The sequence below is a fragment of the Podarcis cretensis genome (assembly GCF_951804945.1).
Source record: "Podarcis cretensis genome assembly, chromosome: 8".
In the NCBI taxonomy this organism is placed as follows: Eukaryota; Metazoa; Chordata; class Lepidosauria; order Squamata; family Lacertidae; genus Podarcis; species Podarcis cretensis.
The window spans coordinates 80,245,627-80,272,589 of NC_137177.1; the positions used below are offsets into that span (position 1 = coordinate 80,245,627).

The 26,963-nt window shown below is 46.4% G+C and overlaps 1 pseudogene across 1 annotated transcript; it reads left to right on the forward strand.

The window, feature by feature from the left end:
• The first annotated feature begins 2,923 nt into the window (after positions 1-2,923).
• On the forward strand, positions 2,924-3,347 carry LOC307221893 (large ribosomal subunit protein eL33 pseudogene; annotated as a pseudogene). The gene has a single exon. The product of its transcript is annotated as a large ribosomal subunit protein eL33 pseudogene (transcript).
• The last annotated feature ends 23,616 nt before the right edge of the window (positions 3,348-26,963 follow it).

The following is a 26,963-nucleotide window of genomic DNA, read 5'->3' on the forward strand; positions in this document are numbered from 1 at the left end:
ATGAAAACCTATCTAGATCCCCCAAGCCCGCAGCGAGCCCTACCCAGTAGGCATGCCAACCTTGATGGTCCTAGACTCACAAAGGACCTGCATATGGAAGTGGATTCAGTACGGACTGAAACAAAGGACAGTGACCAGCTCTTCCCTCTGGGGGGCAGGAAACAGTGAAGTCCTCTTAGCCCAGGGATCCTTTTCCTCTCCCTGCCTTCCCTTTGCGGGCAGTAATCAACTGTCACCAAAAGGCTCAGCCAGGAGGAGCATAGGCAAGGTCAAGCCGGCCAACTAAGGATCCCAGGATCCACGAGGGACGTTCCTAGGACGTGAGTATGGTTTGAAAGGGAGAGGGAGAGGGGTGGAAGGATAACGTCTCCACGACAGCCAAACCTTTCCTTCTCTCTCTCCCTGACCCACTCCCTCAGAGGGTGGCCAGAGGGGGTCGTGGGAAATCTCCCTTTCTCTCTCCTTGACCCATTCATAGAGTCATAGAATCATAGAATCATAGAATCATAGAGTTGGAAGAGACCACAAGGGCCATCGAGTCCAACCCCCTGCCAAGCAGGAAACACCATCAGAGCACTCCTGACATATGGTTGTCAAGCCTCTGCTTAAAGACCTCCAAAGAAGGAGACTCCACCACACTCCTTGGCAGCAAATTCCACTGTCGAACAGCTCTTACTGTCAGGAAGTTCTTCCTAATGTTTAGGTGGAATCTTCTTTCTTGTAGTTTGGAACCATTGCTCCGTGTCCGCTTCTCTGGAGCAGCAGAAAACAACCTTTCTCCCTCCTCTATGTGACATCCTTTTATATATTTGAACATGGCTATCATATCACCCCTTAACCTCCTCTTCTCCAGGCTAAACATGCCCAGCTCCCTTAGCCATTCCTCATAAGGCATCGTTTCCAGGCCTTTGACCATTTTGGTTGCCCTCCTCTGGACACGTTCCAGTTTGTCAGTGTCCTTCTTGAACTGTGGTGCCCAGAACTGGACACAGTACTCCAGGTGAGGTCTGACCAGAGCAGAATACAGTGGCACTATTACTTCCCTTGATCTAGATGCTATACTCCTATTGATGCAGCCCAGAATTGCATTGGCTTTTTTAGCTGCCGCGTCACACTGTTGGCTCATGTCAAGTTTGTGGTCAACCAAGACTCCTAGATCCTTTTCACATGTACTGCTCTCAAGCCAGGTGTCACCCATCTTGTATTTGTGCCTCTCATTTTTTTTGCCCAAGTGCAATACTTTACATTTCTCCCTATTAAAATTCATCTTGTTTGTTTTGGCCCAGTTCTCTAATCTGTCAAGGTCGTTTTGAAGTGTGATCCTGTCCTCTGGGGTGTTAGCCACCCCTCCCAGTTTGGTGTCATCTGAAAATTTGATCAGGATGTCCTTGAGTTCATCATCCAAGTCGTTGATAAAGATGTTGAATAAGACCGGGCCCAAGACAGAACCCTGTGGCACCCCACTAGTCACTCTTCTCCAGGATGAAGAGGAACCATTGATGAGCACCCTTTGGGTTCGGTCAGTCAGCCAGTTACAAATCCACTGAGTGGTAGCATAGTCAAGTCCGCATTTTACCAGCTTCTTTACAAGAATATCATGGGGCACCTTGTCAAATGCCTTGCTGAAATCAAGGTAGGCTACATCCACTGCGTTCCCTTCATCTACCATTCGTTCGGAGCATGGCCAGAAGGGTCACTGGAAGTCTCTCTCTCTCTCTCTCTCTCTCTCTCTCTCTCTCTTTCTCTCTCCCCGACCCACTCCCTCGGAGGGTAGCCAGAGAGGGTCGAAGGAACATAACTTTCTCCTACGCACTTCTTTCCACCTCCTATCAAACAAATGAAGCTGCACCTCTGGCACAATGACCCTTGTTGGCGATGACTCATGTATGTGAGAATGCAAGGTTGTTTGTTCCCTTTCAAACTTTTGTCTTCTCGGGTCCCAATCTGGCATTGCACTGCACAAGCGTCCAGTAGGGAATCCTGAACATAGTTCTAAGGTCAGGCAAGAGGTTGTCGTGGACGGTAGATCGGGAGGTTCGCGGAAGAAGACGGGGGCCCGCACTAGGATTAGTTTTGTGAGCAGCGCTGAGTGAATTCCAGATCTGTGGTTTTTCCGGGTTAAGAGACCTGTGGTTTCCAGGCTAGTTGCCTGTGGTTTTAGTTGTAGGCAGGGATTGCCTTTAGATTTCTACTAGCCTTCTCCGGTCTGGTCTGTCGCAGTTTGCCCAGAAAGGGCCGCCAGGGGGGCACCTGAGTGTTAGACTGAATACTGATAGGACATTCTTTTCTCTTCCCCTCCCTCTTTGTCCCTCTCTTGTATCTGTTTGTCTATCTTCTTGTATAGTTTGTTATTGAACAATGCCCCCTTGGTATAAAAGGGAAATGGGAGCCCAACCCTCCAAGCACACTAGCTGGACTCAGAGAGGACTCCGAAGGAGTTGGCAGTGTATGAAAACCTATCTAGATCCCCCAAGCCTGCAGCAAGCCCTACCCAGTAGGCATTCCAACCTTGATGGTCCTAGACTCACAAATGACCCGCATATGGAAGTGGATTCAGTACGGACTGAAACAAAGGACAGTGACCAGCTCTTCCCTCTGGGGGGGCAGGAAACAGTGAACTCTTCTTTGTCCTCAGGAATGTAATCATGGGGAGGGGGAAAGGAGGAACCGGACAGGTGACAAGACACTCAGGTTACCACCACAACTCCTCCCTGAACCCCTCCTCTTTGTGATACATCAATGATGTAGTCATGATGTAGTTGTGATGTAGTTCTAGGGGTGTAGCTTGGGGGATTAGTAGCTAATAAAAGTTGGGGTCTTCTTTTGTTCAGGGCTTCCATCTTGTTCCACCTTGTGGCAGGTGGGAGTCCTGTCACAACAGTCTTCAATAAAGACCAAGCGTGAGGCACCGCGAGGGCCGGCGGACCAGCGTGGGTGGGTGTAGCGGGGCCTGCTGGGAACAGGACTTCAAGACAACACCATGACTGGCAGGTTGTGGTCCAAGGCCAATTTTGCTGGCTACAAGCGAGGTCTTCGAAACCAGAGAGAGCACGCAGCTCTTCTGAAAATTGAGGGAGTTTATTCCCATAATGAGACAGAATTCTATTTGGGCAAGAAATGCGCCTATGTGTACAAAGCAAAAAACAACACCGTGACTCCTGGCGGCAAACCAACAGGACCAGAGTGATCTGGGGAAAGGTGACCCGTGCCCATGGAAGCAGCGGCATGGTGTGAGCAAAGTTCTGCTCCAACCTACCTGCCAAAGCCATTGGACGCAGGATCCGAGTGATGCTGTATCCATCTAGAGTCTAAATTTAGAGTGAAAATGAAATTAAGACTGTATTCCACTTTTGTATATTTGGTCTTGCCTTGCCTTTTTGTTTCCTGTCTTTGAGACTCAGTTACAGGAAAACACTGTTCTACAATCAGAAGAGTCTTTGTTGCTTTTAAGGCATTGAAGCAACAGATTATTTTAAAAACAAAGCTGTGGTCCATGTTCCTGGCAGCAACTCATCCCCAACATCCCTGCTCCTCTTTCACACTGAGAGTCAGTGTGGTGTAGTGGTTAAGAGCGGTAATCTCATAATCTGGGGAACCGGGTTCGCGACTCCGCTCCTCCACATGCAGCTGCTGGGTGACCTTGGGCCAGTCACACTTCTCTGAAGTCTCTCAGCCCCACTCACCTCACAGAGTGTTTGTTGTGGGGGAGGAAGGGAAAGGAGAATGTTAGCCGCTTTGAGACTCCTTAAAGGGAGTGAAAGGCAGGATATCAAATCCAAACTCTTCTTCTTCTTCTTCTTACAGTAGTGAGGTTTTCTAAAATTCTGTGACCTTACCGTTGTTTAGCTCAAGTGGAGACTGAAACGTGGATTTCTTCACCAGCCTTCCTTCACATGTAACTGTCAGTTTATATAAAACTGAAGTCATAAATGTGAAAAAAATAAAAATAAAGACCAAGCCTACTGGCTGCTGTTTTGCTCTGGTATTCCTGGCTGGTGTCCTTGTTTTGTTTTGTTTTTTGTTTTTTTGTCCAAGGGAGCCCTCAGATTTCTCCATTAACATTGTTAACGCCTTTATTTACTAATAGCAACACCTTGACCTTGGTCCTTTAGCAGATCAGCAACCAGTGCAGATCTCTGAACCCGGGTGCCATATAGCCAGACAAGGCCTCACTCCTGTCAGCAATCGTGTTGCAGCATTCTGCTCTGACTGCAGCTTCCAGGTCAGTCGCAAGTTATAAAACCTGGGTAGGCAAACTAAGGCTTGGGGGCCGGATGCGGCCCAATCGCCTTCTAAATCCGGCCCGTGGGTGGTCCGGGAATCAGCGTGTTTTTACATGAGTAGAACGTGCCCTTTTATTTAAAATGCATCTCTGGGTTGTTACAGAAATTACAGGGGGGGCACATCTTTAAAGTTAAATGTTAAAAATATTATGCCTGAATGTATCCTTTCAACTTGACAGCTCAGGGAAGTTAAAAGGTAAAGGGACCCCTGACCATTAGGTCCAGTCGTGGCCAACTCTGGGGTTGCAGCGCTCATCTTGCTTTATTGGCCAAGGGAGCCGGCGTACAGCTTCTGGGTCATGTGGCCAGCATGACTAAGCCGCTTCTGGAGAACCAGAGCAGCGCACGGAAACGCCGTTTACCTTCCCGCCGGAGTGGTACCTATTTATCTACTTGCAATTTGATGTGCTTTCGAACTGCTAGCTTGGCAGGAGCAGGGACCGAGCAACGGGAGCTCACCCCATCGCGGGGATTCGAACCATCGACCTTCTGATTGGCAAGTCCTAGGTTCTGTGGTTTAACCCACAGCGCCACCCATGTCTTTAAAAATAATATAAAATCAACTCCTTTGCTAGTTTCCTCCATTCCAAAGCTATTTTCCCCTTGAAAAAGGACTCCAGGAAGTTCCAGAGGTGAAAATTGCTGGGCTCATTATTAGCCAAGGGAAGCCAAATCTCATCACCTGACTTGCCTCAGGCTCCAGACATGCAAAGGAACTTCTATTCTACTTTTGGGTGGTGGGTACTTTTGGGTGGTGGTTAGCATATTTGTCTATGCTAATCTTATACCTGAGTCTTGCCCTGCCATGTCTGCTTATGCTAATCTTGTACCAAGGACTTGTCTGGACATGTTTGCCAAGGCTAACCCCTCCCCTTTTGTGACATGTCAGTGATGTAGCAATGATGTAGCCATGATGCTGTACAAACTGTATTCTGGCATATGGTGGGAAAATTTTAAAAGTCTTTGTCACCCCATCCTCGGGGTTCAAATTTCCTCTTTGAACCTATTGCGCAATAAACTTTGGTCTACAGCTATTTGCTCCGGTTGGTGGCTGGAATCCTTCCTTTATTCCGCAGGGACCCGCGGGCTCTGCCCGACGAGCTGGGTGACTGAGCAGCCTCACACCTAGATTTTTCCGTAACAGGGTTATTTGTGGGGCCTGCCTGGTGTTTTTACATGACTAGATTGTGTGCTTTTATTTAAAATGCATCTCTGGGTTGCTTATGGGGCAAAGGAATTCGATCTTTCTTTTTCAAAATATAGTCTGGCCCCCCACAAGGTCTGAGAGACAGTGGACCGGCCCCCTGCTGAAAATGTTTGCTGACCCCTGTTATAAATGAACATGATTTGATTTCTGAAAACCATAGTACATCCATCAGCCACTAGAGGGTGATAAAGAACCGCGTGTGTTGTTTTTGGACAGAGGAAATTTCCATGTTAGAGGGGAAAGGAGAATTTTTTTTACTGAGTTTTCTTAAAGTTGATAACGGACAGCACTGTCAACTGTTCCTCTGTGCCTTCAAGGGTAGCTAGATTTGCAGACATCAGAAGGTGACCGTGCTCATCTGCACATCTTAAAAATGCTGATCCAAAGCTGATCCAAAGTAATCTGATTTTGTGGGGCTTGTATGCAACACTGTGCCCCCCAATCCACTGGGGGGGAAGCATTTTCTCTCTGCCCATTTCAGGTTCAGCTGAGGTTTATCAAATATCTGTAGCTCAACTCTCCAAGTTCCATTAACGAGCAAGTAAAAACACTCACGAGATTGCAAACGCTTATTAAAAAGCAATTTAACAGTGTAGTATTTACTTATGTTTATTTCTGAAAGTCTTTCTATGCCGGCATATCATAAAATATCAGGATGGTATTTAAGGGTATTTTTAAAAACAACAACTTAAAAACCAAAGAATACTCTCCAATGCTAGACTACGCAGAGTGGAGCCATTTCAAGTACAGTAATGGCTTTGGCTAACTTTGCTCCATAAATTTCAATGGGATTTTCTGAGCAGGACTAGTGTTCGATTAGCCCTACTCAGAGTAGACCCATTAAACAAAAGGGCCTATGTTAGTCAAGCCCATCAGTTTCAATGGGTTCACAGTACAGTTGGATACAGCCCAATACAAACAATCTATTGAAGTGACCACAGACACCTTGGTTGGCCATTCCAGAAATGGGGTTGACCAGGCGTGTAGTGGCCTGGCATTCATTTCTGCAGCAGGACCCCGTCTCCAACGTCCTAGAACCGACCAATCAGCCTGAATTGATCTCACCATCTGGGTGTGTCAAAGATGCGCCCAGTAACAAGGGAATGTGGGGTGCTCAGGAAAAACAGTGGGGTAGGGTGTGAATCGAAGTGGTTTTAGCAATAAGGTTAGAATTAATGTGCAAAAATAGATTGATAATAGATGAAAGTATAAAGTTACAATGTGTTAAGATATTGGATTAAGACTAAAACAAAGAGGGAAAGGATTTGCTGAACTAAATATCTGAATTGTGTTTTTTATGTACCTTTGTAATTCTGTATTTTCTATTTTTATTTTTATTTTGCAATCCTATTTGTTGTTCAAAAACTTTAATAAATATATATTTTTAAAAAAAAAACAGTGGGGTAGGGTGTTTTGTTTTTTTTGTTTGTTTGATTGATTGATTATCATGTTTACCGTATATCCCACCTCTTTTCTCCCCAGAGCTGCAATGTTTTCCCCCTCCTCATTTCATCCCCACAACCCTTTGAGACAGATTAGGCTGAGAGGCAGTGAGGTCACCCCAGTGAGAGTTTCATGGCTGAGTGGGAGAATCTGAACTCTGATCTCTCCCATAGAATCATAGAATTGTAAAGTTGGAAGGGACCCCGAGGGTCATTTAGTCCAACCCCCTCCAAATGCAGGAATCTCAACCAAAGCATCCGGGACAGATGGCCATCCCACCTCTGCTTAATAACCTCCAAGGAAGGAGAGTGAGTCCACAAGCTCCAGAGGGAGACTCTTCCAATACCTCATACCATCAGGAAGATTTTCCTGATGTTTAGCCAGACTCTCCAGGTCCTGGTCCTAGTCTGACCTGCTAACTGCTATCTGAGGTGGGTGCTTTGCTCTCCTGAATGATAGGGCCGGCTCCCTGCATTGTGGTGAGCCACGTCTGGAACAGCAAAGAGCATTGGCTTGGCAGAGGGAGAACTGGATCATCCAAATGGCAAATGGCTCTCACTTCTAAAGCAAGTGATCCAAATGGCAAGTGGTTCTTGCTTCCGAGGCCAGCTTTTCCCTCTCACTTCCAACAGATCATCAGCTTTTCCCTCTAGCTTCCAACAGATCAACAACCTTGTCTCTTTCCCAGCTGTCCTCAAGGAGGGGGAGCATTTTGAGGGGGGGGGCGGGTTATGCCGTATCCCCGTCTCTCCGTCTCTCCCATGTTGGTCAGAGCCTCAAGGGAAGGGCTACTCCATAAAAACGTCCCTCACAGCCCTCTTGAAACACCCACACCTGCTCCTGCCTGTCGTCTGCATGCCGTTGAGTTATCGCCCCAGATGTATGAACAAGGTTTGGAGAGTTGGGCTGAAGGCCAACATTTAATCTAGGATTCTGTCAGCTCCTCAGAGACAGGGGTGGCCCATGATTCAAAAATAAGGAGTGGGGTTGGCTGGGGAAGGACACAGAGGGAAGATCTGATACTTTATGATCAGAAAGTTCTAACCCTTAACTGCACATATCTATCTCCCCCCCCCCCCCCCACTTTCTCGGAAGGTCATCTAAGTGTCTAGGAGAGGGAGGTCTTCCTCGACATTTAAAGACATGATGGTTGAGGGGCGCAATATGTTTGTGGCCTAGAACTGTGTGAACACAACAACAACTGGGTTTCAAACCCTGAGGGGGAAAGGAAGCAAGACCCTGCTTCCTCCTCTCACCACCATCAACTCACCCCATTCACCATTTCACCAGGCAAATTGAAAGATTCAGGAAACTCCTTCACGCGGCCGGTTGTTAAACCGTGGAACTCACTCCTGCAGGAGGCGGGGATGACTGACAACTTGATTGACTTTGAATGTTGTTGTTGTTTAGTCGTTCAGTCGTGTCCGACTCTTTGTGACCCCATGGACCAGAGCATGCCAGGCACTCCTGTCTTCCACTGTCTCCCGCAGTTTGGTCAAACTCATGCTGGTAGCTTCAAGAACACCATCCAACCATCTCGTCCTCTGTCGCCCCCTTCTCCTTGTGCCCTCCATCTTTCCCAACATCAGGGTCTTTTCCAGGGAGTCTTCTCTTCTCATGAGGTGGCCAAAGTATTGGAGCCTCAGCTTCACGATCTGTCCTTCCAGTGAGCACTCAGGGCTGATTTCCTTAAGAATGGAGAGGTTTGATCTTCTCGCAGTCCATGGGACTCTCAAGAGTCTCCTCCAGCACCATAATTCAAAAGCATCAATTCTTTGGCAATCAGCCTTCTTTATGGTCCTTCATGGATCACTGCCTTGGATCCCTTTATGGATCACTGCATTGCCGTGGCGAAGGGGCTTGAATAACTCAGATAAGCTATGAACTATGCCGAGCAGGGCACCAAGATGAACAGGTCATAGTGGAGAGTTTTGACCAAATGTAATCCACCTGGAGGAGGAACCGGCAAGCCACTCCAGTATCCCTGCCAAGAAAACTCCATGGACAAAGACTTTGAATGAGAATTAGACAAATTGATGGAGGAGGATAATGCTATCAATGGCAACTAGCCACAATGGCTATGCTCTGCCTCCACAACTGGAAGCAGAAATTGAAATTAACCAGTGCCCCAAAGTTAGGTCCGTTAATTTCAAGGGGTCTGCTCTGAGTAGGCCTTAGCTGGGAGCCAATCCAGAAAGCAGAGGCTTCCTTTCTGGGCATTCTTCATTGCTAAGAATTTTGTCCTTTCAGTCTAAAGAATAAACACAGCAAACTAGCCCCTTCTCTCTCTGAGTGTCATAGAACTGTAGAGTTGAAAGGGACTACAAGGGTTATTCTAGACCATGGGTAGGCAAACTAAGGCCCGGGGACCGGATCTGGCCCAAACACCTTCTAAATCTCGCCCGCGGACGGTCAGGGAATCAGCATGTTTTTACATGAGTAGAATGTGTGCTTTTATTTAAAATGCATCTCTGGGTTATTTGTGGGGCATAGGAATTCATTCAATTCCCCCCCAAAAAAATATAGTTCGGCCCCCCACAAGGCCTGAGGGACAGTGGACTGGCCCCCTGCTGAAAAAGTTTGCTGACCCCTGTTCTAGACCAACCCCTTGCAATGCAGGAATCTTTTGCCCAATGTGGGGCTCGAACGCAGGGCCCGGAGGTTAAGAGCATCATGCTCTACCAACTGAGCTATCGCATTCTTTCTCTCTCTCTTTCTCTCTGTGTCAATTTTCCACATGCCCGGAAGTCTCACTCTGAACAAGAGGAGAAGAACCAGCCATGGTTATGACCCAACTTTCTGGCTTTTTAAGGGTCTTCTCAAACAGGTGTTTCTTTCCCTGGAGCAGGAAATGAATAACTTCCCATGCCATGAGAGCAGAGCACTAGACTCTTCTGATTCCCTTGGAACACTCTGACTTACACACTGATGCAATGGCGTGGGAAACCTGTTGCGGAAGGGATATGATCGTTTCATTGACTGGCACATACCAGATGGGGTCCTAGCTTCCATGCTCTGTTCTAGAGAGACAGTGTGGTGTAGTGGCTAGAGTGCCGTACTAAGATCTGTGAGACCAGGGTTCAAAACCCATTTGGCCACGACGTTCATTGGCTGACCTTGACGGCCAGTCACTGCCTCTCAGCCTAAACTGTAGGGATGTGTATGGAAACGAGGAGATGATATATTAGTTAGATATTATCCTTCCTTACTCACGTTTGTGAGTACAGCAGAGCACATCCCTTTGCAGCAAAAATGGGAAGCTATTGGTTCAGCTGATTACAGCCTTTTGGTTGAAGCAATCCTGGAAAAAGGCTTTTCCCCTTTTTACCCCCTTAAAACAATAACAGCACAAAAACAGTCTTCTTAGAATAAAACAGAGTTTACACACATTCAATAGGAAACTGGGAGCAGGCTTAGGTTGCAGTTACAGGTACATCTGTATATCTAAGGATGGTGGAGTCTGAGTCTTTTGACCTCAGACTCAACAACTTGCTACATCTCTGTAATAATAATAATAATAATAATTTTTATTTATACCCCGCCCTCCCCAGCCAAGGCCGGGCTCAGAGCGGCTTACAAACAATAATAAAAACAAGAAGAATGATTCCAACTTAAAAACAAAAATAAAATACAACATTAAAATAATGGAACATTAAAATATTAAAATGTAGCCTCATCGCAGGAGGAGAAGGAAAAGAAAGAAAAGAGAGAGAGAGAGAGAGAGAGAGGGGGGGGGAATCAAATTGGCTCCAAGCCAAAGGCCAGGCGGAACAACTCTGTCTTACAGGCCCTGCGGAAAGAAATCAGATACTGCAGGGCCCTGGTCTCATGAGGCAGAGCGTTCCACCGGGCCGGAGCCAGAGTTGAAAAGGCCCTGGCTCTGGTTGAAGCCAATCTAACTTCCTTAGGGCCTGGGACCACTAAGGTGTTGCTATTTATGGACCTTGAGGCTCTCCGTGGGGCATACCGGGAGAGGCGGTCCCGTAGGTACGAGGGTCCTAGGCCGTGAAGGGCTTTAAAGGTCAAAAGCAGCACCTTAAATCTGACCCTATACTCCACCGGGAGCCAGTGCAGCTTGAAAAGCACTGGGTGAATATGCTCCCATGGCAGAGACCCCATGAGGAGCCTCGCTGCAGCATTCTGCACCCGCTGGAGTTTCTGGGACAGCTTCAAGGGCAGCCCCGCATAGAGCGAATTACAGTAGTCAAGCGTAGAGATGCAGTGATAGAAGAGGCACGATGAAGACAAGCAAGAGAGAGAGAAAGGTGACCAGCCCTTTTTGTAAGTTACCCCCCACCTCTACCTGGCCACACCTGGGGGGGAGTGACATCCACATTCCACTGAGTGTCCATTCTAGCAAACAGAAAATGTTGGGCTTGACTGCACTTTCTGGATATACCGGTAATAATACAGTGGTACCTTGGGTTACATATGCTTCAGGTTACAGACACTTCAGGTTACAGACTCCACTAACCCAGAAATAGTACCTCAGGTTAAGAACTTTGCTTCAGGATGAGAAGAGAAATTGTGCTCCGGCGGCGCAGCAGCAGCAGGAGGCCCCATTAGCTAAAGTGGTGCTTCAGGTTAAGAGCAGTTTCAGGTTAAGAACGGACCTCCGGAACGAATTAAATATTTAACCCGAGGTACCACTGTAAATAAATAAATATTTTTTTTTATTTATTTATACCCTGCCCTTCCAGGTTCAGGAAACTGGGTTCAGGGCAGCTAACAACAAATTTGAAACACTTAAATGATGCAACGAAAAACAGCATAAAATACAGTATAAAACATAAATAACAATAAATTCAGAATTCAAAAATCAATTTAGGGGGGAAATCCATCCAATAAACATTAGATGATCACCAGAGCTAGCTGGCTAAATTAGTCCTATTTGGGCCAGCGAGGAGACCAGGGGAGAATTAGCTGTGGGATCCCAGAGTGGGTAATCTTCATAAAAAGGGGAGGGAAGGAAGGGGAATAAAAGATCAGGCTAAGTTCAAATGGAAAGCCAGGCAGAATAGCTCTGTCTTACAGGCCCTGCAGAAGGAAGTTAAATCCTGCAGGGCCCTGGTCTCATGGGACAGAGCATTCCACCAGGTCGGAGCCATCACTGAGAAGGCCCTGGCCCTGGAGGAGGATAGTCTGACTTCCTTAGGGCCCAGGACTTCTAAACTATGATTATTCATGGACCTTAAGGTCCTCTGCAGAGAGGTGCTATATATATAATATCCCACATTAACTACCTCACAGGGTTGTCCTGGGGGTTAAATGAGAGAGAGAACTATGAACCTTGAGCTCCTTGGAGGAAAGATGGTGGGAAATAAATTCAACAAATGAATAGGAGCGTTCTTCGTTGCTGTCCAGAAGAGGAGCCAGAATGATTTGGACCCTTATGACTTATCTTGCTTGCTATCCTTGTTTCACATAGTTTGTGGCTGAATTGAAACAAACTCCCTTGGAAGGAGCTGGGATCTGATAAGAACATAAAAAAGGGTCTGTTGGATAAGGCCAATGGCCCATCTCGTCCAACATCCTGTTCGCCCAATGAGAAGCCTAAAAGCAGGACGCAACATCAACTCTCCTCTTGAGGTTTCCATCAACTGTGGAGGCAGGGCATAGCCACCCTGGTCAGTTAATAATAAATAATGATGATGATGATTTTTTATTTATATCCTGTCCTCCCCAGCCGAAGCCAGGCTCAGAGCGGCTAACAACAATAAAAGTAACACAGTTTACGTAAAATCACAATCAATCAATTGAAATGCATTCTAAAATCAATTCATTCTAAAATCAATTCAAAATCAAATTCATGACAACCACTGGGCTAGAGTTCTGTGAGGATTACCAAAGGAGGGGGTCAGGCTGTGCCTTGGCCAAAGGCCTAGTGGAACAGCTCTGTCTTGCAGGCCCTGCAGAAAGATGTCAAGTCCCACAGGGCCCTAGTCTCTTGTGACAGAGCGTTCCACCAGATTGGGACCACAGCCGAAAAAAACCCTGGCTCTGGTTGAGGCCAGCCTAACCTCTCTGTGGCCCGGGACCTCCAAGATGTTTTTGTTTGAAGACTGTAAGGTCCTCCGTGGGACATACCAGGAGATGCAGTCCCGTAGGTACGAGGGTCCTAGGTCGTATAGGGCTTTAAAGGTTAAAACCAGCACCTTAAATCTGATCCTGTACTCCACCGGGAGCCAGTGCGTGAATGTGATCCCGGTTACAGGCTGTTGATAGCCTTCTCTTCCAAGAATTTGTCTAATCCTCTCTCTTTTTTTCAATAGATTTTTATTGAGATTTTAAAGGTTACAAAAAGAAAAAATAAAGAACATATTTAAACAGAAAAAAACAAAGGAAAAAAACAGAAAAAAGATGCAGATAATTAAAAAAAAATCAATCCTTTACATAACTTTCTTTCCTTTGCTTATTTCCTTGACCTCCTCACACCTCCCTTTTTTGTATTCTAATTCAATTAGATATTTCAGCAAATCCTTTCCATCTTTATTTCTATCCTAATGATTTACCTTAATATACTATAATTTAACGTTCTGTTCTTTCACCAATTAACAATCCATTTTTACTTAATCCTTTATATCATTTCTGCTAAAACCACATTACTTCATTCCAACATCCTTCTAGCATTCCTTAATTTTACAATGTTTCTGTAGATAAACTTTAAATTTCTTCCAATCTTCTTCCACCAACTCTTCTCCTTGGTCTCGGATTCTGCCAGTCATTTCCGCCAGTTCCATATAGTCCATCACCTTCATCTGCCATTCTTCCCAGGTGGGTAAATCTTGTGTCTTCCAGTACTTTGCAATAAGTATTCTTGCTGCTGTTGTGGCATACATAAAGAAAGTTCCTCTTTTAAAGCCATCCAAGTTGTCAGTTATCACTGCCTCCTGCAGGAGTGAGTTCCATAGTTTAATTAAGCACTGGGTGAAGAAGGTCTTTCTTTTATCTGTCTAAATCCTCCCCCATTCAGTTTAATTGGACATCCATGAGGTTGAGGGTTAGGAGAGAGGGGGAAAAACTTGATCCACTTTCGCCATGCAATGTATTATTTTATAAACTTCTATCATGTCTTCTTACTCACCTAAAAGTCCTTACTCTAAAAGTGCTGAATGCTGCAGCCTTTCATCGCAGGTGTGAGGCAACATCCCCTTGATAATTTTGGTCGCCCTTTTCTAAACCTTTTCCAGCTCTGCAATATCCTTTTTGATTACCATAACTGTGCCGGGATACATATCTCAGAAAATACTTAGGTAAAATTGAAAACCTGCTTCGGTCTCTCTCTACATTTGCTTGCGGATTTGGCCATTAGGTGGCAGCACCTGCCTTAATGTTTCCATACGAATAAAACTGGTCAAAATTAACACTAGACACTTCTCCCTGATCTTACAGGTTGATCCCTCACCTGCAACCTGGGACCCGGAAATTATTTTTTTTGCTCATTTCTTCTCTAGGAAGGTCAGCAAAGGAGGAGGATGGAGATCCTGCTCATTTAAATAACTAGAAACTGAGTGAGGAACATTCAAGTAAACAAACAAACCTGTATATCACTTTTTACCCGGCCAAGGTTCACTCACCCCAAAGGAACTTAACCACAGAAGCAGATTTTTTAAAAAAGTAAAAGGAATAGCACACCATCAGATGAGAACATAGGAAGCCATTTTATACTGAGTCAGAGCAATGGCCCAGATAGCTGAATATTGTCTACAATGGCAGGAAACATCTCTCCAGGGTTTCAGGGAAGAAGAGAAGAAGAGTTTGGATTTGATATCCCGCTTTATCACTACCCGAAGGAGTCTCAAAGTGGCTAACATTCTCCTTTCCTTTCCTCCCCCACAACAAACACTCTGTGTGGTGAGTGGGGCTGAGAGGCTTCAGAGAAGTATGACTAGCCCAAGGTCACCCAGCAGCTGCATGTGGAGGAGCGGGGAATCGAACCCGGTTCCCCAGATTACGAGTCTACCGCTCTTAACCACTACACCACACTGGCTCACAGGGAGGGGACCAGAATTGGATTTAGGGCAGTATAGGCAGTTCACCTGCACAGGGCGTCGAGCCAAGGAGGCACAAATTGAAAAGATCCATAATTGAGAAGATCCATTTGGGGGCACCAAATTTGCACCTTGCTCAGGGCGCCATATTACCAAAGGTTACCAAAGTCTGCCCCTGAAGGGTCTTTGCCAGCTCTTCTTGGAAATGCCATTGGGGGTTGAACCCTTGACTTTTCAGTATGTGCGCTACCTCTGAGCTGTTCCCCTGGCCTTCAAGTTCTTGCCTGACCACCAGCTCAACTTGGATCGTGTTTTCTTCTTCCCTCCTCATCCCTTTTTCCTTTTGTGCTGGGTACTTTTTAAGATCATAAGCAACTCTACTCACAGATTGTAAAACTGCTCTGGGAGCCTTCCCAGCAGACTCGATGCTCTGAATAAGTAAAAAAAATTATAGATCTCTGGTTCTGTGGTGGCTTGCCCGCTGTGCTCTAGAGCCAGCTTAACTGACCTTCAATTAAGAAAGAAAAGGAGGACAGGAATTTGGGGACATCTCAACTAAAACCTCATAATTTCAAAAGATTCCTTCCCTCTCCCACTCCAATCTTCTGCCCACTCCCAACCTGCCGCACCCCTTTTTCAAAAGGTGGGGTGATCTGGGAAAGGTGTGGCAGCAAAGAGGAGGATATTGTAGTAAATCTCCCACTGTATAATTATCTAGGAAAGAGGAGGCCAAAAGAATCTTCAACCAGCAGGAGGTTTCAAAGGGAAAACTAAAGAGGGGTGGAAGCAAGAGACAACTTCTCTGTGTGTTTTAATCTCTCTTTCTAAAATAGTACACAGCAGGAAAGAAAGAGGGGAAGGGTGATCCTCTAAGCAGCTCTCTTAGAAAAAGGATCTCCTGTTCAGGAAATAACACAAGACTGAGAAAAAAGCCTGAGAGTTGTTTGGTGGTGAGTGTATGTGCGTTTTCTTCCAATTATTATCTGGATAAGACTCAGAAGTCAGAAAACTCCAAAAGAGCTTTGGTGTAACGCAGAGATAGGGAACTTGTGACAAGGGGTAAGTCAGGTTCACGGTGTTGTATCCAATGTTGATCCTATTGCAGAATTCGAACGGACCCCCTAGGGTCATTTAGTCCAACCCTCCTGCAATGCAGGAATAAGTAGACTCAATGAAATTAAAGTACGTACATTCATGTTGGCAAGTTGGCAAGGACAAAGGCACCTGATATATCATGGATTGTGCCAGGAGATGTCCAGTTCATTTTGTGGAGATATCTGTCACTCTTGCTGGCAATAAATGCCTCCATTCAAAAAAGAAAGGGGGGGGAGACACTCTGCCTCCTTGTCACACCGTAGGGCAAGATATCACAGCCAAATATAAAGAAGGGGCTATTCATAATTTCTGTGTGAGAGAGCGTATGAACTTAAGCAAGTTCACAAAAGGAGAGTCTGCCTTCTCTTGCAACCATCTGCAACCCCAGAGAAGTGGGGTTGGATTGGATAAGCCTCCGGGTCTCTTCCAACTCCACAATTCTGTGATTCTAACTCCCTGCCTTTTGCTCATCTCGAGATCTCAGCCCAGTTCATGGTGATTTCCATTCTGCCTGCCCTAAGCAAAGGTGAAGCATTTTCTCTTGCTGTCCTCCCAAAGTGAATAATTCCATGTTCAGAAAAGTGTCTGCTCCCATGTGCTTCTGATGCCCTCCTACCATGACTCTGTGGGAGAGTATCTGTTTTGCACACAGAAGCACCTGGACACAACCTTCTGCATCTCCAGGTAGGACTGGGGAACACCCTGAGTTCCTGGAGAGTTGCTGCCAGCCAGTGTAGTCAATACTGAACTTAGACTGACCAACGAGCTGACTCAGTACAAGGCAGCTTCCTGTTTCAACCAGCCCTTCAAAAACATGAGAACTGGGATGGAATCATGGAATTTCAGAGTTGGAAGAGACCTCGAGGAGCATCTAGACCAAACTCCCTGCAACACAGGAATATGCATCTGTCCCAAATCTGCAACCTTGATGTTATCAGCACCATGCTCTAACCAACTGAGCTATCCATTCATACTTTATGTGTTAAGGCAGATACACTGCATGCAAAAGTGTTCACTATCCAGCATCTCCTCGTAGGGTTGAGAGAGACTCCCTTTTGAACTAATGCCAGTGTACTGGAAGAAGCAAAGATCACCAGTGTTGAAGCAAAGATTCTTCAACATCAACTTCATTGGACTGGTCATGTTGTGCGGATGCCTGATGATCGTCTTCCAAAGCAAGTACTCTATTCCCAACTTTAAAATGGAAAGTGTAATCCTGGTGGTCAACAAAAGGGGTTTAAAGACTGTCTCAAGGCAAATTTTATAACATGTAGTATAAACACAAACAATTGGGAAACACTTGCCTGTGAGAGCTCCAATTGGAGAACAGCCTTTACCAAAGGTCTCATGGGCTTTGAAGATACTTGAACTCAGGATGCAAGGGAGAAACATGCTAAGAGGAAGGCATGCTTGGCAAATCCACACCGTGATCAATTCCCACCCGGAAACCAATGTCCCCACTGTGAAAGGATGTGTGGATCCAGAATTGGCCTCCACAGTCACTTATGGACTCATTGTTAAAACTGTGTTTATGGAAGACAGTCCTACTCAGCTACAAGTGATCACCAAAGAAGAAGAGATTGAACCAATGTTCTTACTTAGTATAATTCATCTTCCTATATTTGCCATCAGCCAGGCAGGGTTTTGAACCAGCCCCATAAGATATTATAACTCCAGAGACTTTGGGATTTGACGTTGTGTTGGCACCTCCAATCACTCAACTCATGTTCCCTATGAGGATATTTCTCTCTCTCTCTCTCTTTAGCCTTTAGAGAATTTAATTCCTTGGCCAACTTCATTTTTTTTTTTTTAAGGAGCAATTTCCACTTTGCCATTTAGGGCCGCTGCATTTAGTGATAAGTCCGCTGGAACCATTAACTCCCCACAGCCTGCCAGCCCAGCTCAAACAGATTGATGCACCTTCCTGAGAATAGGAGAGGTGCTCTCCAGGAGGGTGGGGTGGAATAAGGGGGGAAATTGGCCCAAGGATTATGATAAGGGTGGTGGCAACCGGCTTGGCATTCTCTGCACATCTTTTAACTTCCCTTCCTCTTACTGAGGGTGCAACAAAGTCAGGCAGGAATCTGCCTTCTTCCAAGCCAGATCACTGGTCCATCAAGCTCAGTATTGTTGGCACTGACAAGCAATGTGGCAACTAGACTGGTGACTGGGAGTGGCCGCCAGGACCTTATAACCCTGGTCCTGAAAGACATACATTGGCTTCCAGTATGTTTCTAAGCACAATTCAGAGTGTTGGTGCTGACCTTGAAAGCCCTAAACGGCCTCGGTTCAGTATACCTGAAGGAGCGTCTCCACCTCCATCGTTCAGCCCGGACACTGAGGTCCAGTGCCAAGGGCCTTCTGGAGGTTCCCTCACTACGAGAAGTGAAGTTACAGGGAACCAGGCAGAGGGCCTTCTCGGTAGTGGCGCCCACCCTGTGGAACACCCTCCCATCAGATGTCAAGGAAATAAACAAGTATCTGACTTATAGAAGACATCTGAAGGCAGCCCTGTTTAGGGAAGTTTTTAATGTTTGATGTTTTATCATGTTTTTAATATTCTGTTGGGAGCTGCCCAGAGTAGCTGGGGAAGCCCAGCCAGGTGGGCAGGGTATAAATAAATTATTATTATTATTATTATTATTAGCAGCAGTGGCGGCGGCGGCAGCAGCGGCAGCAGAGTTTCAGGTGGAAGAGATAGAAGAGATGGAAGAGACTGAGACCCCATCATCACCCCAGCCATTGTTTTGATGCTGGCTGGGGTGGAAGGAAGATGGAGGCAGACAACTTCTGGTAAGCTAAGCTGCTCCCCATCCCTTATTTAAAGAGTATGTATGTGAAGAGTACTTTCACAGCAGTACAGAATTCCTATGGCAAGGTTTACATTTATTCCTGACTCCAATATGGTACAGCGACTGCTCTACAAATCAATACCTTTGGCCTAATCCAACAGGTTATTCTTGTGTCCTTATGTCCTTGGAACAGATCAGCCTGGATAGCTCAGTTGGTTGGAGCGTGGTGCTGATGACGTCAAGGTTGCAGGTTCAGTCCCTGTATGGGACAGCTGCCTGTTCCTGCACTGCAGGGGGTTGGACTAGATGATCCTCAGGGTCCCTTACAACTCTATAATTCTATGAATCTATGAAAGGGTAAGGGAAGAGAGAACACATAGGAACATAAGAAGAGCCTGCTGGTTCAGGCCAATGACCCAGCAATGACCCACCTTGTCCAAAGTGGCAAACAGGACCTGAGTTCAAGAGCCCTCCCCTTTCTGCAGTTTCCAGCAACTGCTATTCACAAACATTGCTGCCTCCAACTAACAAAACAACAAAAAACAGACCTATGCTCACATAAAGCATACTCAGTAAACACATGAGACATAACCGGCTGTGTACTTAGATAAATAAAGTATACTATTCATAGTATCAAATTGTAAATTTCAGCAGAAGTAACTCATAAAGTTCAACAAACAAACAAAGCAGAAGACCCAGTGGATCAGATCATTCTATAGTCAGTTCATGCATAAGGTCCATCTGTGTAATGGTGTCTATTCCACCTGTCTGTTCATAAAGTCCAAGCCATCCACATGAAAAGGTTGTTACAGTTCCACAGAATCCTTTCACAGAGTCTAAGACAAGGATTTCCGGAATATTGGCCTTGTTTCGCTGTCCTGGGCTTCATCAGTAGTTAAAGCTCTAGGTAATGCAAATAAATACAATATCATGATCTCACACATTTTACAGCAAAAATAAATATAAAACCAGAAAAAAACTGTACATACCATATGTGATATTACAGGACAGTGGGTCTTATGGCATAGTAGTCACTGTGATAAGCAGCAACTGCTACAAAGTAGGGTTATATGGACAAGCACCAACTAACAGCCATCAATAGCTGTCTCCATAAATTTACCTAATTTTCTTTGGAAGCCATCCAAATTGGGATCCAGCACTGCCTCCTGTGGGAGTGAGTTCCACAGTCTAACTTGGTTCTAATGAAAGTCCTTTGCTTTATCTATTCCTGAATCTTCCAACATCCAGTGCCACTGGGCGTCCACAAGCGTTACGAGAAAAGAAGAGGCACATTTCTTTCTCCACGCTGTGCACAAGTTTATAAATTTCTATCCTGTCGCTTCTTACGCGCCTTCTCTCTAAACTGGAAAGCCCCAAAGGCTGCAAACTTGCTTCATAGGGGGGTCTCTCCATCTACCACTTTTTCCGTTTGGGCTTCCCTTTCCTGAGACCTCCCCGACTCTATCCATTTTGTGGCGAGGCAACCAGAACCGGACACGGTATTCCAAATGAGGTTGCGCCATAGATTTGTAGGTTGGCCAATGGTGGATTTTCATCCTTAGGAGGGAAGGGAAACCAACCAACTTCATTTCTTGACCCTGGAACTGTCAGGTAAAAGGTAAAGCTAAAGGGACCCCTGACCATTAGGTCCAGTCGTGACCATCTCTGGGGTTGCGGCGCTCATCTCACTTTACTGGCCGAGGGAGCCAGCATACAGCTTCCGGGTCATGTGGCCAGCATGACTAAGCTGCTTCTGGCGAACCAGAGCAGCGCACAGAAACACTATTTACCTTCCCGCTAGAGCGGTACCTATTTATCTGCTTGCACTTGGACATGCTTTCGAACTGCTAGGTTGGCAGGAGCAGGGACCGAGCAACGGGAGCTCACCCCGTCGTGGGGATTTGAACCGCCAACCTTTTGCTCGGCAAGTCCTAGGCTCTGTGGTTTGACCCACAGCGCTACCCGTGTCCCTGGAACTGTAAAGTAAGTAAGGCCAAATATGACCCAGGGGGATAATGTCAATGGCAGAAGAGTGGTTCATGGAGGGGTTGCGGCAGGACTCATCCCTCCTGCCTTGGCACAAAAGCCCAACTCTCCATAAAACAATCTGGCTTCCATCTCCTGAGGAGTTAGATAAAAGAAGAGGTGGAGACGCCTGGGTCTTTGGAACAGGGACGGGTGGAGACTGGGAAGGCAGGTGGGGGGAGATCAAAAATCCTTTCTTCAGTATCCCAGCTCATAAACTGGGGTGGTGTTGTTCCTTCTTTCTTTTCCACCCACCTTCTGACCTCCTCTGTTTGAGGCAATTAGAAGCTGCCCGGGGAGTGCCAAAGAAAAGAGGAGAGGATCAATTGAGCTGACCCGCCAGTCGCTGGCAGCAGTTGCAAAGGGGCCCCAGTGAACTGTGCAAAATGAAATGAAATTAGGAGGACGTTTAGAGGGGGGAGCCCTGCAGGGCCAGACAAAGACAGGCCCATCCAGTCAAACTCCCTGTTCCAACAGAGGGCAGCCCAGCATGCCTTGGAAGCCTCTAAACAGGGCCTGGCAGAAGCAGCTCATTGGCCCCCTAGTGGTCAGCTGTACAGCTGCTTTTGAACATGGAGGCTCCATTGCCCAAACCATGGTTTCCACATTGCACAAACCAAACCATGGTTTCCACATTGCACAAACCACGGTTTTCACATTGCCCAAACCATTGTTGACATCCATTTGGCACCATATCCCATATGGACTGTCTTGACCACTCCAGTGGGCAGTGGTTCTCTAGGTACAGAGACTGGGAAGAAGGCTCATTTCACCCCCCGGGCCTGAGGTCCCGCATGCAAAGCAAGCGCCAGCTTATGGGCCCAAGGTCAGTATTAGGGGTGGAGCGGGTAACAAGGACTAAGCTCTGCTGGGAAGGGGGGCAAATCCCTGCCTCTCACATTTTCTTTTAAAAAGTACCTTTTGGAAGCCCCTGTAACATCAGTAATGCTGCCTCCATGCCAGCAAGCATAATATGAATTGAAAACTCTCTCTCTCTTTCTGATCATGTTCCTCTGGAATCGCTTTCTAATAAGCAGAGGCTTAGGCTGCCCTTAATGCAGTTATAATATGATTTGGTCTGGTTGGCGGCCATGAGAGTTAAATTGTGTTGTGATGGGAGAAGTATCCACAGGGCCAGAGTCTTCCATGTGGCACCTTGGCTATGATGACTGGCTCACACTCAAGATGAGTCACAGTTGGGTTTTTGTGTGTGTCGGTTTTTTGTTCTCTGCCCAACAAACAACACAAGTTTGACTGTGATCCATTGGCATGCACCACAACTCAGCAGAGGGGTAGCATGTCCCCAGTCACCTGCGCCTGTGTGTAGGAAGGTGCCATAGCCTTTGAATGCAGAAGGTCCCAAATTCAATCTTCAATGGCATCACCGCATAGGGCTAGGAGAGACCTCCTGCCTGAAACCTTGGAGAGCCACTACTGGTCAGTGTAGACCAGGGTTTCCCAAACATGGGTCTCCAACTGTTTTTGGACTACAACTCCCATCATCCCTAGCTAACAGGACCAGTGGTCAGGGATGATGGGAACTGTAGTTCAAAAATGGCTGGAGATGCAAGTCTTAAGGTTATCAATGCATGGACCATGCATGGACCTTACCAATGCATGGGTCTTGTTCCACCCAGCTCAAATATTATCCAGTGTTGACTGGCAAGAGTTTCAGACCTACCTGGAGATACCTTTCCTGATCCCAAAGATCTGGAGATGGGATGGGCTAAGCTTCTGATTTCATCCCATCCCACTGGAATACCAGTGTTTTCATGTTCTTATCCCATTCCAATCACACAGACACACACATTATTTGTTTATTTGCAATTGTTTGGAAGATGTGAAGATGATGATTTAAAAAATACAATAAAAGTAAGACATTTCCTTGGAGTAGGGTATCTTTTTAAGACCCAGGTGAGCAAAACATTGTTATGAATGAGGGAAAGGCAGGGGGCTACAAGAGAGAAGTATGGGGGGGTGGGGAGAATTTCCTTTGCCATCATGCTTTTATCTCTTTCAGCCACCCCAATAGAGAATTAAACGAATTTCATTTCCGTGATGAAGGAATTAATGGCCAACAAAAAAATACATATTGAAGAATTGAGTTCAGGTAGGAGACCAGAATCCGAAAGAGGACAGGAAGCCTTGATATTCAAAAGGGAGAGAGAGAAGTTATTATGTAACCATAAAAGGGTCCTATTTTACAAGTTAAGACTATGAAATGCATAAATGTAGACCGAGAGATCCCTCTGGGGAAGTGGGATTGTGTTTTTAATTCACCTAGACAAATAGGCAAGCAGGCTCCCATTCAATTCTTGCACACCTTTTCAACACGGGAGGCCCAGGTGTACTGAGCTGGGGGGTGGGAAAGAGGTTATACACACACACACACACACACAATCTCAGTTCCCTGAATGTAAGAGCTTTAGGAACAGTGCAATGGACTTCTTCAGAACGTGGTAGGCTTTCTTGCGTTGGATCCCACCTGTCAGAAATATTTTAGCTATGATTCCATTGCAGGGTATTGGGCTAATTGACCCTTTGGGTCATTCGTTTGTTTTTGTTTCAACTATTTTGTGCTTTAGTCCTGTGTTTTTATCTTGTGAACTGCCCTGAGATCTTCAGGTTAAGGGCAGTATACAAATTTGATAAATAAAATAATAAATGAATGTGGTTTCCCTCTTAAAGGTAAAGGGACCCCTGACCATTAGGTCCAGTCATGACCGATTCTGGGGTTGCGGCGCTCATCTCGCTTACCTATTTATCTACTTGCACTTGACATGATTTCGAACTGCTAGGTTGGCAGGAGCAGGGACCAAGCAACGGGAGCTCACCCCGTCGCAGGGATTCGAACAGCTGACCTTCTGACTGGCAAGCCCTAGGCTCTGTAGTTTAACCCACAGCACCACCCGTGTACCAGTTTCCCTCTTAGATCCTAATAAAAAAACACAATATGTGGAAGCAAAGGTGATATCTGCCTGACTTGAGGAGGAGGAGGAGGCCATTCCTTGTGTCTAATCTGCTTTTGATGGGAAGCTGCTACCCAGATCCTTGGAGATGGGGGCAGATGTCCCTATCTGTCTTGACTGTGCCAAAAGCCCCTTAGAAGTTCAAAGCCCATAAGAGATTCAAGGGGCATCTTCTTACAGCGGTCTGTTTTGTTTTGAACGCCTTTAATGAAAACAATGCTTTTGCTCATTCCAGAGATGTTATGCTCCGATAAGGTAATTGCACAAGGGGACAAGCTTACATCCTATTACAGCTGCACTCAGGATTTGGTGCCGCAATTGAGAGTCCCATGGGCTCGCTGGAGCTACACCCGTCACCTCCTACAGCAGACAGACGAACTGGGAATGAGTTGGTGCATTGCTTTTGGGGGTGTATTCTGCAACACGTTGCTGAGGCAATAGGGACCCCTGACCATTAAGTCCAGTCGTGGCCAACTCTGGGGTTGCGGCGCTCATCTCACTTTACTGGCCGAGGGAGCCAGCGTACAGCTTCCAGGTCATGTGGCCAGCATGACTAAGCCACTTCTGGCAAACCAGAGCAGCACACAGAAACACCATTTACCTTCCCGCCAGAGTGGTACCTATTTATCTACTTGCACTTTGACGTGCTTTCGAACTGCTAGGTTGGCAGGAGCAGGGACCGAGCAACGGGAGCTCACCCCATCACGGGGATTCGAACCGCCGACCTTCTGATCGGCAAGTCCTAGGCTCTGTGGTTTAACCACAGCACCACCTGCGTCCCAAGGCAATAGTAGAGGTGGTCTTATATCAGACTGTCCGTGCAATGCTTCTGAATGCCAGTTTGCTGGAAATCTCAGGAGGAGAGTGTTGTTCCTGTGCTCAAATTCTGCTTGCCAGAGATCTAGTTGCCACTGTAAGAACAAGATGCTGAACGTGATGGGAATCACAAGTGGGGAGAGTTGCTGTTATGCATAATGGGTATCTGGGTGGCCACTGCAAAGAGGTAGGACAGAACGTACCACTTCAGACTATAGGTCCAGGTTCCAGGTTTCCCCATAGATGGGGGGCCTGGGGGCAACTCCTTGTAAAAAGCCTTTCTCCCAGATGTGTTAGATCTCTACATTCAGGGTGTTCTGACTCTTCCACTTCCTCCATCTTTTAGACATGGAACATTAAAAATGGTGCTGTCATTTGTATCGGTAGATCTGATCAGACATGTGTGATGCTTGGTTGCCAGTAAGTGATACATCCCCAGTCTTCGGTCTGATTCCCATGACAAATGATAACTTTTTGAGTAATTTTAATGGTCATTTTAGAAGTCAGAGGAGCACTGCTCTGAGGGGTTGGTTTGGGGGTTGGTTTTTTCCCTAGAGCAGGAGAAATAATGTCATTTGCTGAAGCACCAGGTTAACTGATGGATGCTATAGTGAGTGAAAGAGGTGATAATGAATCTTACAGAGTCTGTGACCTATTGGCCAGAAGCAATTGTGGAGAACTACAACTTACAACAGCCCCAGCAAACATAACCAATGGCCAGAAATGAGGGGAGTTGTAGTTCAGCAACATCTGGAGGGATAAAGGTTCCCAGCACCTGGCTTAGAGAACAGTCAGAGAACAGGGTAAAATAACCAGCATGGTGAACAGGTCCATTAATGTCAATGGGTCTACTCTGAGTACAACTTAGATGCTACTCAAGCATTTCCCTCTTACATTGGAAATACCTAGGTACCCAAAGGCCATTTATCCATAAAAGACAAACTATTATCTAAATTCAGTGGCCTAGCTAAGAAATATGCGTCTCTCCCAGTATATTGCAAGAACTATTAAATAGGGTGGTACCCAACTAAGTCATACTAGGGGTAGACCCACTGAAAATCAATGGACCTGAGCAAACCATGTCCATTGATTTTCAGTGAGTCTACTCTGAGTAGGTCTACTTTTGGCTTCACATTCTGTGTTAAAATTGAACATGCTTGTCTTTCTAGAACTCCAGAGATCAGGATCCCAGGTCCCTGGAAATGAAGCATCAATTCCTACATTTAGGCTGCACAAATATAAGACGGTGAAGGGATCTAGTCAACAAGCTGGACATGAGTCAACACTGTGATGCACCAGCAAAGAGAGCTAACACTATTCTAGGCTGCATCAACAGAAATCTAGTGCCCGGATCAAGGGAAGTCCCTCACCTGGAGTTCTGTGTTCAGTTCTGGGCACCACAATTGAAGAAGGATATTGCCAAGCTAGAACGTGTGCTGGGGAGTCCGACCAAGATGATCAAGGGTCTGGAAACCAAGCCTGATGAGGAACAGTTGAGAGAATCAGAGTCTCAGCCAGAGAAGAGAAAAAAGAGAGGAGATATGATAGCCATCTTCAACTATCTAAAGGGCTGTCACATGGAGGATGAAGCAAGCTTGTTTTCTCCTGCTCTGGAGGGTAGGACTCAAACCAATGGCTTCAAGTTACAGGGTAAAAGGTAAGGTAAAGGTACCCCTGCCCGTACGGGCCAGTCTTGACAGACTCTGGGGTTGTGCGCCCATCTCACTTAAGAGGCCAGGGGCCAGCGCTGTCCGGAGACACTTCCGGGTCACGTGGCCAGCGTGACATCGCTGCTCTGGCCAGAGCCAGAGCCAGAGCCGCACACGGAAACGCCGTTTACCTTCCCGCTGGTAAGCGGTCCCTATTTATCTACTTGCACCCGGAGGTGCTTTCGAACTGCTAGGTTGGCAGGCGCTGGGACCGAGCAGCGGGAGCGCACCCCGCCGCAGGGATTCGAACCGCCGACCTTTCGATCGGCAAGCCCTAGGCGCTGAGGCTTTAACCCACAGCGCCACCTGCGTCCCTCCCAAGTTACAAGGAGATTCCAACTAAACAGTAAGAGCTGTTCAACAGTGGGAGAGATTCCCTTGGAAGGCCATGGATTCTCCTTCCTTGGAGGTTTTTAAGTAGAGGTTGGGTTGTCATCTGATATGTATGCTATAGTTGAGATGCCTGCATTTCAGGGGGTTGGACTAGATGCCCCTCAAGGTTGGATTAGATGACCCTCAACTCTGCAATTCTACGATTCTAGATTGTCTGTTCTATGGGAACATGATAATTCAAACCACATATGAGGCAGTTTGATTTGGGGAGAAAAATAGAGAAAGTGTAGGAGAGAGGTT